The sequence below is a fragment of the Hemibagrus wyckioides genome, linkage group LG08 (genome assembly GCF_019097595.1).
Source record: "Hemibagrus wyckioides isolate EC202008001 linkage group LG08, SWU_Hwy_1.0, whole genome shotgun sequence".
Taxonomy (NCBI): Eukaryota; Metazoa; Chordata; class Actinopteri; order Siluriformes; family Bagridae; genus Hemibagrus; species Hemibagrus wyckioides.
In genome coordinates, this window is record NC_080717.1 from 22,219,192 (window position 1) to 22,237,104 (window position 17,913).

Here is a 17,913-nt window from a genome sequence, read left to right on the forward strand (position 1 = left end):
GTATATACACACACACACGCATATGCATAGCCGATAACTATTGGTTTTTCACAATTATTTTGTCTTTGATTTCTACGTTTAATTTTACCTATTTTTCTCTCTATATTTTTAACTATATCCCTTTATTTTTCATTTCCACACACTAATTTTTACTCTTTTCTTTCTTTAATGTAGGACAGTCGTAAAAAGCATTTCACTACATGTCATACTGTGTATGATTTCGTATGTGATGAATAAAATTTCAATTTGAATTTGATCATGATACAAGATCCCAGACTTAGACAAAGGAGACAAAGGAGACTAAGCATTCCGCTTAGTATTGCAGCTTTCAAACCTGCTTAAAACAAACCTGCTTGTTTGCAACAGCTACCACACACAACCACTGGGAAACCACTAGCATCGCATTTTACATTAATGAATTAGTAATTTCTATGTAGTAAATTCAGGATGTTTTCAAAATCTGGTAAGCATCATTGTCCTTTCGCAGCATGACCGGCTGTATCTTATTCATAATGAAATCAAATGTGCTTCTTCTGCATGTGGCAGTGCAATGTTACAACATTAAGAAACTCAGCAGAACCTGCACAGGTTAAGCAAACACAACAAAATTGTATCTAACTTTAGTACAGTGGATATCAGGGGAGAGCAGTCCCCCACTACCAGAAATTATGCAGTCGAGATTCCCACATTTGGGGAATTCGCATGGGTCAGCACAACCGGAGTGCAATGGCTGAGCCTCGCCCTGGGTGAACCACCTTCTTGATCATGGTATCTCCCCTGCCAGGTAAGTATGAATTGCAGAGCCCTCGGCTAGAGACTGCACCACCAAACACACCCTTCACCATCATGGTGAGGAACCTAACACTAATCATTACACAATAATCTGAGACTAAAACACTGCAGTTTACACGTGCTGCAAAAAAATAAAGTCAGTAGAGAAGAAAGAGTGCACTTTTACAGTCAGCAATAAGAGGGAGCAGAAACACTGAATTTTAAGAAGACTGTTTTAAAGAGTGTTTTAAAGCCTGCCTACCATTAACCCCGCCCCTTCGCTTTGCACTCCCACAGCTTGCTAATCAGTTTTAGCCAAAACAAAACAACTCTACAAGAAATCTTGATTCCGTTCGTTGATCTATAACTAGTACTGTAAAAGGTTGTTTTCTATTAAAGAAACTTAAAACATTTATTACTCATAGGTCAATGGAAGACAAGAAATTTCTTCACCTTCTTGATCATGGTATCTCCCCTGCCAGGTAAGTATGAATTGCAGATCCCTCGGCTAGCGACTGCACTACCCTTTACCATCATGGTGAGGAACCTAACACTAATCATTACACAAACATCTGAGACTAAAACACTGCAGTCTACACGTGCTGCTAAAAATAAAACTACATTTATTACATAAAAAACAGTGTGATCGACCATTTTCTAAGCAACTAAACAGTACAATAACCCCACCCCCACGGCTTGCAGCTCAGAGACAATGTTTCTCCAGGACCCTGGTGTTACATAAGAGAACGTAACATATAGCTACAGAACCGAAACACCACCACAGAGCTAAGAACAAAGTCTGTCTGAACTACAGAGCTACATGTTAAATGTTAAGCCACTGTTGAAAACTTTGATTTGAGATTGTTCAGTTAGGGAGAATTATATTTTACTGCTCACCATTTTATAGGTTTGGTTTATGAGTTTGTCGTTTCTGCAAACCGATTTGCATTTAGCAATCTCATTATGTTGGCTTGAAAAAGCCGTTCAGTTTTGCTTTATCAGATTATTACTATTATAAATAAACAGGTGGGACCTTGGACACTACTTTATTTGTTTGCTTGTTACATTTACCACTTAACCATTCGACTGCCTGCTAAACCGAGTTTCTTCAGGCACTACCATGCTGTACATAATGAATTCCCAATGTAGAATTACTTATCGGTTTTTCAGTAAACAGACACAGTTCTTATTGCATATTGCAGTGCTCCAGTCTTCCCAGTATTGTAGCTTTCAAACTAGCTGAAAGCAGCCCACAAACATGCTTGATTGCACCAGTTAATAGCCCACTGTGTCTTATTCCACATAAAACCAGGTGTGGTTCTTCTGCACGCTTTAACGCCATGTCAGAATAGAAACATACTCAGCAGAACCTGTACAGCTTCAGCAAATGCAATAACATTGTATCTAACTTTAGTACAGTGAATATCAGGGGAGAGCGCGAACGCAGTCCCCCACCACCAGAAATTATGCAGTCGAGATTCCCACATTTGGGGAATTCGCACGGGTCAGCACAACCGGAGTGCAATGGCTGAGCCTCGCCCTGGGTGAACCACCTTCTTGATCATGGTATCTCCCCCTGCCAGGTAAGTATGAATTGCAGAGCTCTCGGCTAGAGACTGCACCACCAAACACACCCTTCACCATCATGGTGAGGAACCTAACACTAATCATTACACAATAATCTGAGACTAAAACACTGCAGTTTACACGTGCTGCAAAAAATAAAGTCAGTAGAGAAGAAAGAGTGCAATTTTACAGAGTCAGCAATAAGAGGGAGCAGAAACACTGAATTTTAAGAAGACTGTTTTAAAGAGAATTTTAAAGCCTGCCTACCATTAACCCCGCCCCTTCGCTTTGCACTCCCACAGCTTGCTAATCAGTTTTAGCCAAAACAAAACAACTCTACAAGAAATCTTGATTCCGTTCGTTGATCTATAACTAGTACTGTAAAAGGTTGTTTTCTATTAAAGAAACTTAAAACATTTATTACTCATAGGTCAATGGAAGACAAGAAATTTCTTCATTTGAACAATAAAATTGTTATAACTGGAAAAATAAAGAGCTCAATCACAGGGATTAATACACACAGACACTGAAATAAAAGATCACTAAAGCTCACTGTCATGTATTTTATAGCAACATGTGGCTAAATTCTTGAAGCAAAATGTGTGCATTAGTTTTCTATAAACTACATGACTGACAGTAGGTCTGGCCGTAACAAATGAAAGCTCCATATAATCTAAGGCTAATATAATTTCCTACAGCCGAACATCCAGTCCTGTTATTATTATTTATAAAACCAGATGTGGTACATCTGCATATTGCAGTGCTCCATTCTGCCCAGTATTGTAGCTTTCCAACTTGCTTGATTGCACCAGTTAACAGGCCACTGTAGCTTGTTCCTCATAAAACCAGGTGGGGTTCTTCTGCACGCTTTAATGCCATGTCAGAGCAGAAAGATACCCAGCAGAACCTGTACAGCTTCAGCAAATGCAATAACATTGTATCTAACTTTAGTACGCTGAATATCAGGGGAGAGCGCGAACGCAGTCCCCCACTACCAGAAATTATGCAGTCGAGATTCCCACATTTGGGGAATTCGCACGGGTCAGCACAGCCGGAGTGCAATGGCTGAGCCTCGCCCTGGGTGAACCACCTTCTTGATCATGGTATCTCCCCTGCCAGGTAAGTATGAATTGCAGAGCCCTCGGCTAGCGACTGCACCAACAAACACACCCTTTACCATCATGGCGAAGAACACAGAGCTAATCATTACACAAACATCTGAATCTAAAATGCTGCAGTCTATAAATGCTGCTAAAAATAAGGCTACATTTATTACATATAAAACAATGTGATGATTATTTTCTAAGCCACTAAACAGTACAATACTTCCCATGATGCATTGCTGCTGAATATGTAATGAGATCCACAGTGTTCAGGAAAATGCTTTTGTAACCAAAACACTTTACACTAAAAAGTAGTCAGTCCAGAAGAAAGGGCACAAAGCTATACTGCTACATATCACAAAGCTATATCAGCAGCAGGAAACAACTAAACTATTTTCAACAATTTTATTAAGGTTGTTTTACAGTTAGTTACAGTTTGCAATTATAAGTGACTCTAAAATCACAATATTTAAACAAAAGCAAGCAAGAAGTTTGTGTCCGACCGGTAATGTGATCCGGACACAACATTCCCGATAGATAGTTCCGGATGGATAGTTCCGTATGCCGTAAATGATCCGTTTGTTGTACCCAGGCTTACAAATGGAGTTTTAGATTACTAACTATAAATACTATAATTGATACTTTAGAATATTTTATCGACACATCAGGCATCCTTTGAATTCACGAAAAACACCGCTTGATGATTAAGACAAGACATTTAGTAAACGCTACGTGTTTTACAGAAAATAATACGCATTTATGGTGCTTTTATAAGATCAAAAAGTCAGAGTCGGATGTTCATTACAGAGAGAAACCATGATCTAATGGTGTAAAAGCACATGTTAGTTTAAGAGCAGAGTAACTTCTACAGACACACTGACCCTACATAAACACCGTTATAAACCTCTTCTCTGTGGTGAACTGTGAATATAAGGAGATCACAAACAGCTCGGATACAGAGCTCCACAAATAAACCACAGAGAGAGCACCAACATACACCTAGCTTACATTATAACTAAACAAACAGAAACAGTCTATCTTTAACAGTAGAGAGAGGGGTGCACCGTTCCCAGAGGTACTGCAATAACGGGTCGATGCGTGGAGTGGACGGAGCAAGCCCCTATTCCATCTCTTTGCTCCAAAAATCAATTTAATATAGGGTCCCCGGATAGGGGACGTATCAGATATTAAACTGATAAGAACAGATACTACACTTGATCTTAGCCAAAAGGCCGAGAAGCGATAACTTGTTATTCCCCTCGCTTGGCGGACAGCCCATAGCCCCGCTTTCCGAGGCTTACGGAAGCCCCAATGAAGGAATCGGGGCCACCCCCAGCTGTTGACCTGAATATGGGGGAGGGGGGTGTTGACGAGGAACAGCTGACAGTGGTGAGCACAGCCTGGCGATGATTAGCAAGGGAACATGGGTGGGGACACGTGGACGAGGAGCAGCTGATAGTGGTGAGCACATCGTGGCGATGATAGGCTAGGGGTAAGTGGCATTTGCTGGCCACATGCACTTTCCATATTAGGCTAAGTCAGTCAGTAATAATAATAAGTGAGTAACAAAGTAAGTCAGTAAGTCAGTCAGTAATAAAATACGTCAGTCAGTAAGTAAGTAAGTAATAAGAAAGTAATAAGTGAGTAACAAAGTAAGTCAGTAATTAAGTCAGTCAGTAATAAAGGATGTCAGTAAGTAAGAAATAAGAAAGTAAAAAGTGAACAACAAAGTAAGTGAGTAAGTAAGTAATAAGAACATAATAAGTGAGTAACAAAGTAAGTGAGTAAGTAAGTAATAAGAACGTAATAAGTGAGTAACAAAGTAAGTCAGTAAATAAGTCAGTCAGTAATAAAGGATGTCAGTCAGTAAGTAAGAAATAAGAAAGAAAAAAGTGAGCAACAAAGTGAATAAGTAAGTAATAAGGACATAATAAGTGAATAACAAAGCAAGCAAGTAAGTCAGTAATAAGAATACATTAAGTAATGAAGTAAGTAAGTTTTTTTTTTTTCTACTTTTTTACATTAGAAAACGGTGCACCAAGCCTGGAAGTACTGCAATACCAGGCCGATGCGTGGATCGGACGGAGCAAGCCCCTTTTCCAGCTCCCAGCTCTAAAAATCCGTTTAATATAGAGCCCTCATATAGAGGGCGTATCAGATATTAAACTGATGAGAACAGATTTTTTTTTTTTTTTTTTTTATTAGAACCAGTTCAACACAACAATAAACGATACATCAAATCCAGCAAAACAAAACCAGTCCGTCCCTCTTAAATCCCTCCCACTTACCACACATCAATATAAAACCCAAAACAATCAGATCCACAGTCACATTTCTTGTCATAACACAAACCACCTTACACAAAAATTTAATTCACAAAGAAAATGATCACAAATACGTCAGGAGACCAAAATGTTCAAATCCAACAGAATACAGAAATTTAAACGATCCCACCCCCATCACCTCACCGGTCTGGCCACCATGGGGCCCCCAGTACCGTGGTTCCCAAAAAACCTCCCCCCTCCAAAACTCCCACTCCTACCCTCACAAAGCCCTCCCCCCCTTGCTCCTCACCTTGCACCTTACGGAGCTTGGCCCTGAATAACCGGAATAGACGTGCCTGACTGACGCATCGGGACAGGCTCCGAATGCCCTCGCACCTCGCGCCCCAAAGAATGCACTTTGCCACCGAGACGGCCTGCCACAGAGGCCTTGCCATCCCTGGCCCCATGAGCCCCAATCCGCTGCCATACAGCACAAGATCGCGGCCTATCGCTGCCCCCTCTTCAGCGGGCAACCACTCCGACACGTGTCTCCAGAAGAGGGCCGCGATGGGACATGACCACAATGCATGGTCAATGGTCTCCTCGCCCCCGCACCCATTTGGACACAGGGGCGTCCGAGTTGAGCCGTGCCTATAGAGCCTCTCCCTCACAGGGAGGCGCCCCAGCGCCCCCAACCAGTGCAGATCCTTGCTGGCCCCATCTAGCCACTTCGGCTGAATCCTCGCCCAATCTACACCCGGCGTGCGGGTCAATGCCTCGCTCATGTGTTCTGCGCAACAGTCCTTCCACTTCTTATACAGCCTACGGTGTTCCAGGACGAGACTGTCCACCAGGCACCACGGCTGGTCCCGGACGAACTCGACCGCCTTTTGGTAATGCCATGGGCGGTCGACCGACCACGGTGCCGTGCCTCTCCAGGGAATCACCGTTCGCAAAGTGAAACCCAGCCAAAACTTTGCAAACAGGGCCGATATATGTCCCTCCGACCCCCTGGTCAATCTCGCCGCAAAGGACATGAACAAGGCCATGGTCTTGAGGGGGGCACAAATCACACCTCTGCCCCCTTTCTCTCAATCCCTATACATTCGTACGCGGGCGACCTGCTCGTTCCTCCCTCCCCAAATGAACGTAAACACAAGGCGCTCTAGGCGCCGTCCTGTCACAAAGGGGACAGGGAAGACATAGGCAAGATGGTTCAATCTTGCCAACAGGTCGGCATTGACCGCAAGCACCCTCCCCGAAAGAGAGAGATCCCTCCGGTTCCAGCTTTCAGCCCTCGCCTGTACTTTCCTGAGGGCAACGTCCCAGTTCTTCTGGGCGTTGTCCTCCCTCCAGAAGACGATGCCCAGAATCCTGAGCCCATCCTGGCACAGAGAGAAACCCCCCGGGACCTCAGACCTTCCAGCCCACGTTCCAGCATAAAGTACGGAGGACTTCCCGCGGTTAACCCGTGCACCAGTAGCATCTGAGAACGCCTCGATCACCCGCTCCAATGCGCGGAAGTCCTCATCTCGGCCGAGGAACAGCGTAGTGTCGTCGGCATACGCCGACACCTTGGCCCTAACCCCGTTCGCGCCCGGGATATGAAGTCCCTGAAATGGATCTCTTCTCAGCCTCTCCACCAGAGGCTCTAGGAACAGCACATAGAGCATCGGCGAGAGCGGGCACCCCTGCCTGACCCCCCCTTTCTGCTCGATCAACGCGGAAAGATGTCCGTTAATGGTGACACGGCTCACTGCCCCGGTATAAAGCAGTCGCACCATGGCAGTGAAAACCGGACCAAAGCCCATTCGCTCCAGGAGCGCAAACAGAAACGCGTTCGACACACGATCGAAGGCCTTCTCCTGGTCCAAATTCAGCAAAGCCAACGGTACCTGGCGTTGCGTCGCCCATGCCAAAGCATCTCTGACCAGCGCCAGGTTCATACCACACGTCCATCCGGGCACCCCACAAGTCTGGTCAGGGTGCACCACCGTGGCCATCACCCTTCTGAGGCGTAGGGCCAGTAACTTGGCAACGATCTTATAATCCGCCGTCAGCAACGTGATCGGCCGCCAGTTTGCCAAGTCCGCCCTGTCACCCTTCTTGTGTAGAAGGGCGATATGCCCGACTCTCGCTGACTGTGGAAGGAGCCCAGCCCCAAATGCCTCCCTGTAAACGGCCATCAGATCTGGGCCCACGAGGGGCCAAAAGGTCCGGTACCACTCCACAGGGAGACCGTCCCCTCCAGGAGCCACGCCTGTCTCCAGAGAGAGCATAGCGCTCTCCATCTCCTCTAGAGACACCTGCTCTTCCAACTCCACTACGCTTTCCCCAGGCAGTCTATCTACCACAGAGTCCAGAAACCCGGCTGCCAGTTCACCGCTCGATCCCCTTCGTTGGAAGAGGTCACAGTAAAAGGCACTAGCGCAGCCCAACATGTCCTCGGGCACGGTCAGTACCCGGGTACCATCACTTAAACCCTCTATATAAGACCCTCGCTGCCGGCTTCTGACACTATTAAAAAAGAAGCGTGTAGGGCGCTCGTCCAACTCAAGTGCCTGCCTACCCGCCTGAACAAAGTAGTTGCGGGCCTCCGCCTCAAAGTGAGCTCGTAGGGCTTCACTGGCATCCCTGAGCCGCCCGCAATCTCCATCTATCCAAGCCGAAGCAAGGACTCTCGACCACTGCCTGGCTCTTTCCACTCTCCGTCTTGCCATCTCCTGGCCCCACCAGCGGACCAGGGTGGCAACTCTCTTTTTCAGGTCCTCCCACCACTCACGCTGTGTGTCGTACAGCACCCGCAACCCTCGCCAACCTGTGTACAGATGGCGAAAAATCTCAACAAAGGCAGGGTCCTGCAAGATGGAACAGTTCAATCTCCAACAACCTCGTCCCCTTTGACAACCCTCAACTTCGATGCTGCCGAGCACCATGCAGTGGTCGGAGGCCCAAAAGGGCCTCAGGAAGCACGCGTGCACCTTCACCCCCTCTGGCAAAAACAGGAGGTCGAGCCTAGATGCATCACCCCGTGAGTTCCTCCAAGTCCAGCCCGGAGAATGCGGATCGACCACCCTGTAAACGTCAACCAGGCCTGCTCCTGACATCGTATGGGCCAGCTCCGCCCCCCCCCTCCGACTCTACATCCACATTGAAATCCCCCCCAACCAGCAATACTCTATTTGTGCAGAAAAGAGGCTCCAGCAGGCGGAAGAACCCCCGCCGTTGCCCTCCCCTACACGGTGCGTACACCCCTATAGCCCTGTACTTAGTCCCCCTCCACTTCCCATCCACACAGATAATCCTCCCTGGCACTACCGAAACTACATTTTCCACCTCCCACTCAAAAGATTTGAACAGCACCCCCACTCCATCTCCCCTCCCCTCACCCACACCCCAAACGGCTGGACCGAGATCCCACCCCCTCGTGAACTCAACCGCCTCCCGCTCCGAGCCCAAATGGACTTCCTGCAAAAATAACAGATCAAATGAAACCGAACGCAAACTCGAAAACACGGCCATCCTTTTGAGAGGCTGCTTGATGCCCCGCACATTAAGTGATGCTATTCTAATCATCAAAAAAAACTTTTTCCTTCTTTTTTTTTTTCTAGAAGAATCCGAACCAGTCAACACAATCCCAAGGCACTTTCCCCAAAACCAAGCCTTCAACAAAAAAAAACCTCCCTCCACCCACCCTCACCAGCCAAACCTTCACTCCCCTCCTTCCCTCCCTCCCCACCCCCCCAAAATCCACAGTCCTCCTCACACCCCAACTGTTGCTCATTCCATTTTCCACTACCCATCTTATTCAATGGTATTACTATCCCCCTCCACCCCTGCCAGCCCCTGTTCTGACCCGTCTTGCCACAACTTGTGTCCACCCCTCCTCCTCCCTTGTCCCTCCATCCCGCTGTAAACAATCCTCCCCCAATGTATGTACAGCCCGCGCCCCCTCCACCTCAATCTCCCTTGTACCTATAATGTCCCCTGCAGTCAGGAGGTCAAACTCCCGTCCTCTCTCCAGACGTGACCTCTTTGTTCTTCTCTCCTCCGTCGCCCCCTCCGCCTCTGTGGTAGCTCCAGACCCGGAGAGTCTGCCGCCCTCCCCCATATCCTGCTCTGGATCTGATCCCACATCCTCCATGCCGTCCGAGAACTCCATTGAGGCCCAATCCGGTCACACCAGGGTCGAGGCCTCCGCTACCCCTTCTGTCGCCTCCGCCCAAATTCCAAACAGCCCGGCCTCCAGCCCCAGACCGGGCCACGAAGCCTGTTCTTCCCCCGACGGCGCTCCCACGGCTGGGGTTACCTGGCCGGCTGTCAGCGACTCTCCCGGGGTCAGGTCCGAAGAACCCCCCTCTGCCTGCGTCAGCCGAACCTCCTTGCCAGATGGCCCTGCTACCTCCTCGCTCACTGGCCCGCTTGATGCCGCAGGCTCTGCTGCCCCTTCGGTGAACACCGCTTCCTCCCCCTTTTCCCGGGCACTTAAGGAAAAAAATTCCTCAGCAAAAAGACTAACATAAGTCCCCTTTCTCGATGGGCACTGGCGATACAGGTGCTCCTCGCTACCACACAGACTGCAGGCCTTTGGCGCACCACACTCGGCCGCGAGGTGGTCCTCCGAACCACAGATGCGGCACCTCCGTCCAGGGCAGACCTCCTTTGCGTGGCCAAGGGCCCCACACTTCCAGCAGTACAACGGCTGGCCAGGGTAGTGGAGGAAACCCCGGTTGGGACCGATAGAAAAATTCCCCGGAGGGTGGACCAGACCACCCGGAGCAGCCGGGTCCGTCTCCAATCTGACGAGAAACCTGCGCTTCCCGTTCCAGACGCCGAAGCGCCCCCGCAGCTTCTCCCCTGCTGAGACAGAAGAGCAGTACCGTGCCAAAAAAGCTCTGATGACCTCATCCGCCACGAAGGGGTTATAAACGTGCACAGTGATGGGGACCTCATCCATGGCGAACAACGGGACCAGCCGAAGACCACGAAGCACCTCCTCTTCCCTGAGCCGCGAGCACCGGTCGAAAAAGGTAGAGCAGTCAGTGAAGGCAGCGAAAGTGATGTCCAGGAACCCCGAAGAGCAAAAATCCTGCAGGCAAAGAACCTTGGAGGGAGCCATTCCGCTAAAGTCCCTGAGCAGCCGGAGCAAAATCCAATCCCAGCAAAATCGCTTCTTCACGTCCTCCGCAGCATCTCTGCAGAGCTCCACCCGAACAGAATGACGAAGCCGTACCACTCGAGCCGGCTGACGTTCAGCTCCTCTCTCCATGGCCACACTTGATCTTAGCCAAAAGGCCGAGAAGCGATACCGAGAACAGCCAACAACAAACGGTGCCATTCTACAGAACTGTAAACCCGAGGACGGAAAATACCGTTCTCGCTTAATATTCTATAATAAACCAGTAGAAATCATGCTGAACATATTCATACTAAAATTAGCGGAGAAAATAGTGATTTAAGCGGCATTTAACAATGAACCAAAAGGGAAACGATAAAGAACGCGCGCGCGCGCGCACACACACACAGTCCTATCAGATGCGAGCACACACAATCCTCCACACTACAAACTCATAATTTAGTCAGAAAGTAAGTTTCCAAGACAACCATTTAAACTGGATTAAAATCCTTCGATTGCAGCAACCAACACATTACAAATAATATGTAGGGATTTTAAAAAGATTTAAGAAAATTTACATGAGTTTAACAATACTGCCTCTCAGCGGTCAAATTTGGTATTGCAGGGGAGAAAATGTATACCTACAACTTGACCCTCAAATTGCCTACAACTTTGTACAACATTTTTAAAAAGTATTTCTTTGCTAGAAGAAGATAAATTACTGGCAAACTTTTTAATACATGCAATATAAATATACAGTAAGAGGTCAGAATCACCAAACATGTACTAAATACAATTTTAAGCAGAAATACTGATTTATAGTTATTACCTAAAAACACGTTTTATCGTGGTACTGAGGAGGAATACTTTTTTCCAGATAAACTCTCTCAACTATTCTAAGACATGGACAACATTTTCATCAGTCCTAAATTGACTAAAACTGAAAAGAAGCTCGTCTTTATAACTGCGCCACTCATCCGCCATTTTCACTCAGCCCTTCAGAGAGGCCTAATTATATACAAAGCTCTGCTTACCTTAATGTCATTTACTCTGGACACACAATATTTCCCAACAAAATGCATTCAAGTGACACTTTGTGTTTTTAAATAAATAAATAAAACCTTTTTGTTCTTGTTTATCTTACACACACTGTCACGGGTATCTAACGGACAGTCTTGAGCCAGCAATCCAAACTCATGTGACGGTATAAAATTTCCAAACAAACTAATTTTAAACGCGTTTCAAATCATGAAAACAATTATAACACATTAAAGAAATGAGCTTTAATTACTCCAAGTACTTGTCCGGTTAGGTGAAATGTAGGAAAATGTAATCTTTTACCGAAAATTGCAATCACCTGCAGCTGCAAAATCAGCAGTCGGATCTGCAGCAGCGCCACCTAGAGGTCTGATTCAAAAGAGCGGGGCAAAAATAAAGCGTCATCACATGGCCATACTGTGTTATTATTGACGATATAAGATTGTTTTGAATCGTTATTACAAATTAATACACATACTTACAACCCCTGACGGTCCTAGAATACCCCTGTCCCGAACACTTTAACGTTTTCCATTGCTGTAATTTACTCAGATAGTTGTTAACTAGCTGATTAAGTGAATCAGGTGAAGTGGGAGCAGAGAAAACACTAAACTGGGTATAGTTCTGGACCTGTGTTGGGATCCTAGAAGATAATGAATTTGTTCCTATAGTCTGTCTCTCTGTCTGTTCTCTGCAAATGAATGTGTTAAATAGTTTCCTGCAGCAAATATATCTTTTAAAACAATATACTGATAACATATCACGGTGTGTATGAAGAGACCGACACATCATGTACCTGCTAATGCTTGAGCTAATATTGCCAATAAAGCAATAACAATGCTAAACAATTAACTTATTTTTGCAATACTGTGTAACTGTAGCATTTGTAACTAAATACACATCTTTTATTGCCAAAGACACACATTACTCACACTTACAAAATGTAAATTGAACCAGAATCACAGTTCATATTTCTCATAATTAGACAGTAAGTAACTGACAAATATTACAATAGAAAAATGAAATCCATAAAGAGTCGGAGCAGCATTAATTCCCAAAACAGGAATGAAACTACAGTGAAACGAACAGAATCAAAGAGCCTTTTCTAACGGCATGTGCAGCACAACAGAACATAACTTATCGCCTTTTACAAGTCTCAAAAGAAGCCATCATTTTCAGGTCAAGAGGTGAAAAACTTCTGCACTAAAGAAATATCGTCAACAGATCATCAATTTGTTATATTCCCAAAGGGCCTATGGGATAATTTGGTAAAACTAAATTTAGTGTGCTCATCATTCAGAAGTATTTTTAAGATTTAAGATTTAAGTAAGATTTTGTTCAGTTAGGGAGAATTATATTTTACTGCTCACCATTTTATAGGTTTGGTTTATGAGTTTCTGCAAACCGATTTTCATTTAGCAATCTCATTATGTTGGCTTGAAAAAGCCGTTCAGTTTTGCTTTATCAGATTATTACTATTATAAATAAACAGGTGGGACCTTGGACACTACTTTATTTGTTTGCTTGTTACATTTACCACTTAACCATTCGACTGCCTGCTAAACCGGGTTTCTTCAGGCACCACCATGCTGTACATAATGAATTTCCAACATAGAATTACTTATCGGTTTTTCAGTAAACAGACACTTCTTAAAGAGGCTTCTTCCCCCATCATAGTCTTTATATCTTGGCTCAACTGTTTGGTGTTGGCCCTGCTTTTTTTAGTTTCTGGACACCATGTAATAAGAAAACAGTCAGCATTAAAGCTCATCATCATCAGGCTGCTGCTGTTGTTTTAAAAGTGTATTTCAGTAGGCTATAGCTTTGTTTATTGATTTAATATTTTCAACTATCTAACTGAGTATCAAACGTTGTGCTTTTTTGTGAAATGTCCGACACGTCTTTCTTTAGCTGTGTGCTTTCACGGTCACGTGACCTGAATACATAAACAGTCATAATGGTGATCAGACAGGATATTCAAATAATGAGCTTGTTTCTTTTTAGGTGTACGTGTTTGTTATTGTTTTATATTGAAACTACACATCTACAAGAACACAGTTGCATCTCATTGTGTAAACTGTCAATACTTTCAATTTTATGACTTTTTATTCTTAATTACTTTCAATAGTTGAATTAAGTTTAATTAAGGTTGATGGCAGACAATGAAATAAATTTATTATTAAAATATAAATCCCAATCTATCTTTCTATATATTATAGAGTTTACACATTTATTTATATATTATTTTATTTTTATATATAGAATATATTATATTACATTTTTTTAATTTTTATTTTATACTTTTATATTATATTTACTGTTTATATTTATATTATATATACATGTATATACACACACACACGCATATGCATAGCCGATAACTATTGGTTTTTCACAATTATTTTGTCTTTGATTTCTACGTTTAATTTTACCTATTTTTCTCTCTATATTTTTAACTATATCCCTTTATTTTTCATTTCCACACACTAATTTTTACTCTTTTCTTTCTTTAATGTAGGACAGTCGTAAAAAGCATTTCACTACATGTCATACTGTGTATGATTTCGTATGTGATGAATAAAATTTCAATTTGAATTTGATCATGATACAAGATCCCAGACTTAGACAAAGGAGACAAAGGAGACTAAGCATTCCGCTTAGTATTGCAGCTTTCAAACCTGCTTAAAACAAACCTGCTTGTTTGCAACAGCTACCACACACAACCACTGGGAAACCACTAGCATCGCATTTTACATTAATGAATTAGTAATTTCTATGTAGTAAATTCAGGATGTTTTCAAAATCTGGTAAGCATCATTGTCCTTTCGCAGCATGACCGGCTGTATCTTATTCATAATGAAATCAAATGTGCTTCTTCTGCATGTGGCAGTGCAATGTTACAACATTAAGAAACTCAGCAGAACCTGCACAGGTTAAGCAAACACAACAAAATTGTATCTAACTTTAGTACAGTGGATATCAGGGGAGAGCGCGAACGCAGTCCCCCACTACCAGAAATTATGCAGTCGAGATTCCCACATTTGGGGAATTCGCATGGGTCAGCACAACCGGAGTGCAATGGCTGAGCCTCGCCCTGGGTGAACCACCTTCTTGATCATGGTATCTCCCCTGCCAGGTAAGTATGAATTGCAGAGCCCTCGGCTAGAGACTGCACCACCAAACACACCCTTCACCATCATGGTGAGGAACCTAACACTAATCATTACACAATAATCTGAGACTAAAACACTGCAGTTTACACGTGCTGCAAAAAAATAAAGTCAGTAGAGAAGAAAGAGTGCACTTTTACAGTCAGCAATAAGAGGGAGCAGAAACGCTGAATTTTAAGAAGACTGTTTTAAAGAGTGTTTTAAAGCCTGCCTACCATTAACCCCGCCCCTTCGCTTTGCACTCCCACAGCTTGCTAATCAGTTTTAGCCAAAACAAAACAACTCTACAAGAAATCTTGATTCCGTTCGTTGATCTATAACTAGTACTGTAAAAGGTTGTTTTCTATTAAAGAAACTTAAAACATTTATTACTCATAGGTCAATGGAAGACAAGAAATTTCTTCACCTTCTTGATCATGGTATCTCCCCTGCCAGGTAAGTATGAATTGCAGATCCCTCGGCTAGCGACTGCACTACCCTTTACCATCATGGTGAGGAACCTAACACTAATCATTACACAAACATCTGAGACTAAAACACTGCAGTCTACACGTGCTGCTAAAAATAAAACTACATTTATTACATAAAAAACAGTGTGATCGACCATTTTCTAAGCAACTAAACAGTACAATAACCCCACCCCCACGGCTTGCAGCTCAGAGACAATGTTTCTCCAGGACCCTGGTGTTACATAAGAGAACGTAACATATAGCTACAGAACCGAAACACCACCACAGAGCTAAGAACAAAGTCTGTCTGAACTACAGAGCTACATGTTAAATGTTAAGCCACTGTTGAAAACTTTGATTTGAGATTGTTCAGTTAGGGAGAATTATATTTTACTGCTCACCATTTTATAGGTTTGGTTTATGAGTTTGTCGTTTCTGCAAACCGATTTGCATTTAGCAATCTCATTATGTTGGCTTGAAAAAGCCGTTCAGTTTTGCTTTATCAGATTATTACTATTATAAATAAACAGGTGGGACCTTGGACACTACTTTATTTGTTTGCTTGTTACATTTACCACTTAACCATTCGACTGCCTGCTAAACCGAGTTTCTTCAGGCACTACCATGCTGTACATAATGAATTCCCAATGTAGAATTACTTATCGGTTTTTCAGTAAACAGACACAGTTCTTATTGCATATTGCAGTGCTCCAGTCTTCCCAGTATTGTAGCTTTCAAACTAGCTGAAAGCAGCCCACAAACATGCTTGATTGCACCAGTTAATAGCCCACTGTGTCTTATTCCACATAAAACCAGGTGTGGTTCTTCTGCACGCTTTAACGCCATGTCAGAATAGAAACATACTCAGCAGAACCTGTACAGCTTCAGCAAATGCAATAACATTGTATCTAACTTTAGTACAGTGAATATCAGGGGAGAGCGCGAACGCAGTCCCCCACCACCAGAAATTATGCAGTCGAGATTCCCACATTTGGGGAATTCGCACGGGTCAGCACAACCGGAGTGCAATGGCTGAGCCTCGCCCTGGGTGAACCACCTTCTTGATCATGGTATCTCCCCCTGCCAGGTAAGTATGAATTGCAGAGCTCTCGGCTAGAGACTGCACCACCAAACACACCCTTCACCATCATGGTGAGGAACCTAACACTAATCATTACACAATAATCTGAGACTAAAACACTGCAGTTTACACGTGCTGCAAAAAATAAAGTCAGTAGAGAAGAAAGAGTGCAATTTTACAGAGTCAGCAATAAGAGGGAGCAGAAACACTGAATTTTAAGAAGACTGTTTTAAAGAGAATTTTAAAGCCTGCCTACCATTAACCCCGCCCCTTCGCTTTGCACTCCCACAGCTTGCTAATCAGTTTTAGCCAAAACAAAACAACTCTACAAGAAATCTTGATTCCGTTCGTTGATCTATAACTAGTACTGTAAAAGGTTGTTTTCTATTAAAGAAACTTAAAACATTTATTACTCATAGGTCAATGGAAGACAAGAAATTTCTTCATTTGAACAATAAAATTGTTATAACTGGAAAAATAAAGAGCTCAATCACAGGGATTAATACACACAGACACTGAAATAAAAGATCACTAAAGCTCACTGTCATGTATTTTATAGCAACATGTGGCTAAATTCTTGAAGCAAAATGTGTGCATTAGTTTTCTATAAACTACATGACTGACAGTAGGTCTGGCCGTAACAAATGAAAGCTCCATATAATCTAAGGCTAATATAATTTCCTACAGCCGAACATCCAGTCCTGTTATTATTATTTATAAAACCAGATGTGGTACATCTGCATATTGCAGTGCTCCATTCTGCCCAGTATTGTAGCTTTCCAACTTGCTTGATTGCACCAGTTAACAGGCCACTGTAGCTTGTTCCTCATAAAACCAGGTGGGGTTCTTCTGCACGCTTTAATGCCATGTCAGAGCAGAAAGACACCCAGCAGAACCTGTACAGCTTCAGCAAATGCAATAACATTGTATCTAACTTTAGTACGCTGAATATCAGGGGAGAGCGCGAACGCAGTCCCCCACTACCAGAAATTATGCAGTCGAGATTCCCACATTTGGGGAATTCACACGGGTCAGCACAGCCGGAGTGCAATAGCTGAGCCTCGCCCTGGGTGAACCACCTTCTTGATCATGGTATCTCCCCTGCCAGGTAAGTATGAATTGCAGAGCCCTCGGCTAGCGACTGCACCAACAAACACACCCTTTACCATCATGGCGAAGAACACAGAGCTAATCATTACACAAACATCTGAATCTAAAATGCTGCAGTCTATAAATGCTGCTAAAAATAAGGCTACATTTATTACATATAAAACAATGTGATGATTATTTTCTAAGCCACTAAACAGTACAATACTTCCCATGATGCATTGCTGCTGAATATGTAATGAGATCCA

General features: G+C 43.9%; 7 non-coding genes and 1 pseudogene across 7 annotated transcripts; all 8 read right to left on the minus strand.

Annotated features, from left to right (window-relative positions):
• Positions 1 to 636: 636 nt before the first annotated feature.
• Positions 637 to 792, minus strand: LOC131358567 (U1 spliceosomal RNA). Its single transcript, XR_009205517.1, has one exon. It is a non-coding gene; the product is annotated as a U1 spliceosomal RNA (small nuclear RNA).
• A 1,405-nt stretch (positions 793 to 2,197) lies between these two features.
• Positions 2,198 to 2,362, minus strand: LOC131358550 (U1 spliceosomal RNA). The gene has a single exon (XR_009205501.1). It is a non-coding gene; the product is annotated as a U1 spliceosomal RNA (small nuclear RNA).
• Positions 2,363 to 3,300: 938 nt separating this feature from the next.
• Positions 3,301 to 3,464, minus strand: LOC131358518 (U1 spliceosomal RNA). The gene has a single exon (XR_009205469.1). It is a non-coding gene; the product is annotated as a U1 spliceosomal RNA (small nuclear RNA).
• Positions 3,465 to 4,493: 1,029 nt separating this feature from the next.
• LOC131358709 (U2 spliceosomal RNA) lies at positions 4,494 to 4,684 on the minus strand. The gene has a single exon (XR_009205653.1). It is a non-coding gene; the product is annotated as a U2 spliceosomal RNA (small nuclear RNA).
• A 783-nt stretch (positions 4,685 to 5,467) lies between these two features.
• On the minus strand, positions 5,468 to 5,672 carry LOC131358731 (U2 spliceosomal RNA; annotated as a pseudogene).
• Positions 5,673 to 14,838: 9,166 nt separating this feature from the next.
• LOC131358528 (U1 spliceosomal RNA) lies at positions 14,839 to 15,002 on the minus strand. Its single transcript, XR_009205479.1, has one exon. It is a non-coding gene; the product is annotated as a U1 spliceosomal RNA (small nuclear RNA).
• Positions 15,003 to 16,407: 1,405 nt separating this feature from the next.
• LOC131358551 (U1 spliceosomal RNA) lies at positions 16,408 to 16,572 on the minus strand. The gene has a single exon (XR_009205502.1). It is a non-coding gene; the product is annotated as a U1 spliceosomal RNA (small nuclear RNA).
• Positions 16,573 to 17,510: 938 nt separating this feature from the next.
• Positions 17,511 to 17,674, minus strand: LOC131358545 (U1 spliceosomal RNA). The gene has a single exon (XR_009205496.1). It is a non-coding gene; the product is annotated as a U1 spliceosomal RNA (small nuclear RNA).
• Between the last annotated feature and the right edge of the window lie 239 nt (positions 17,675 to 17,913).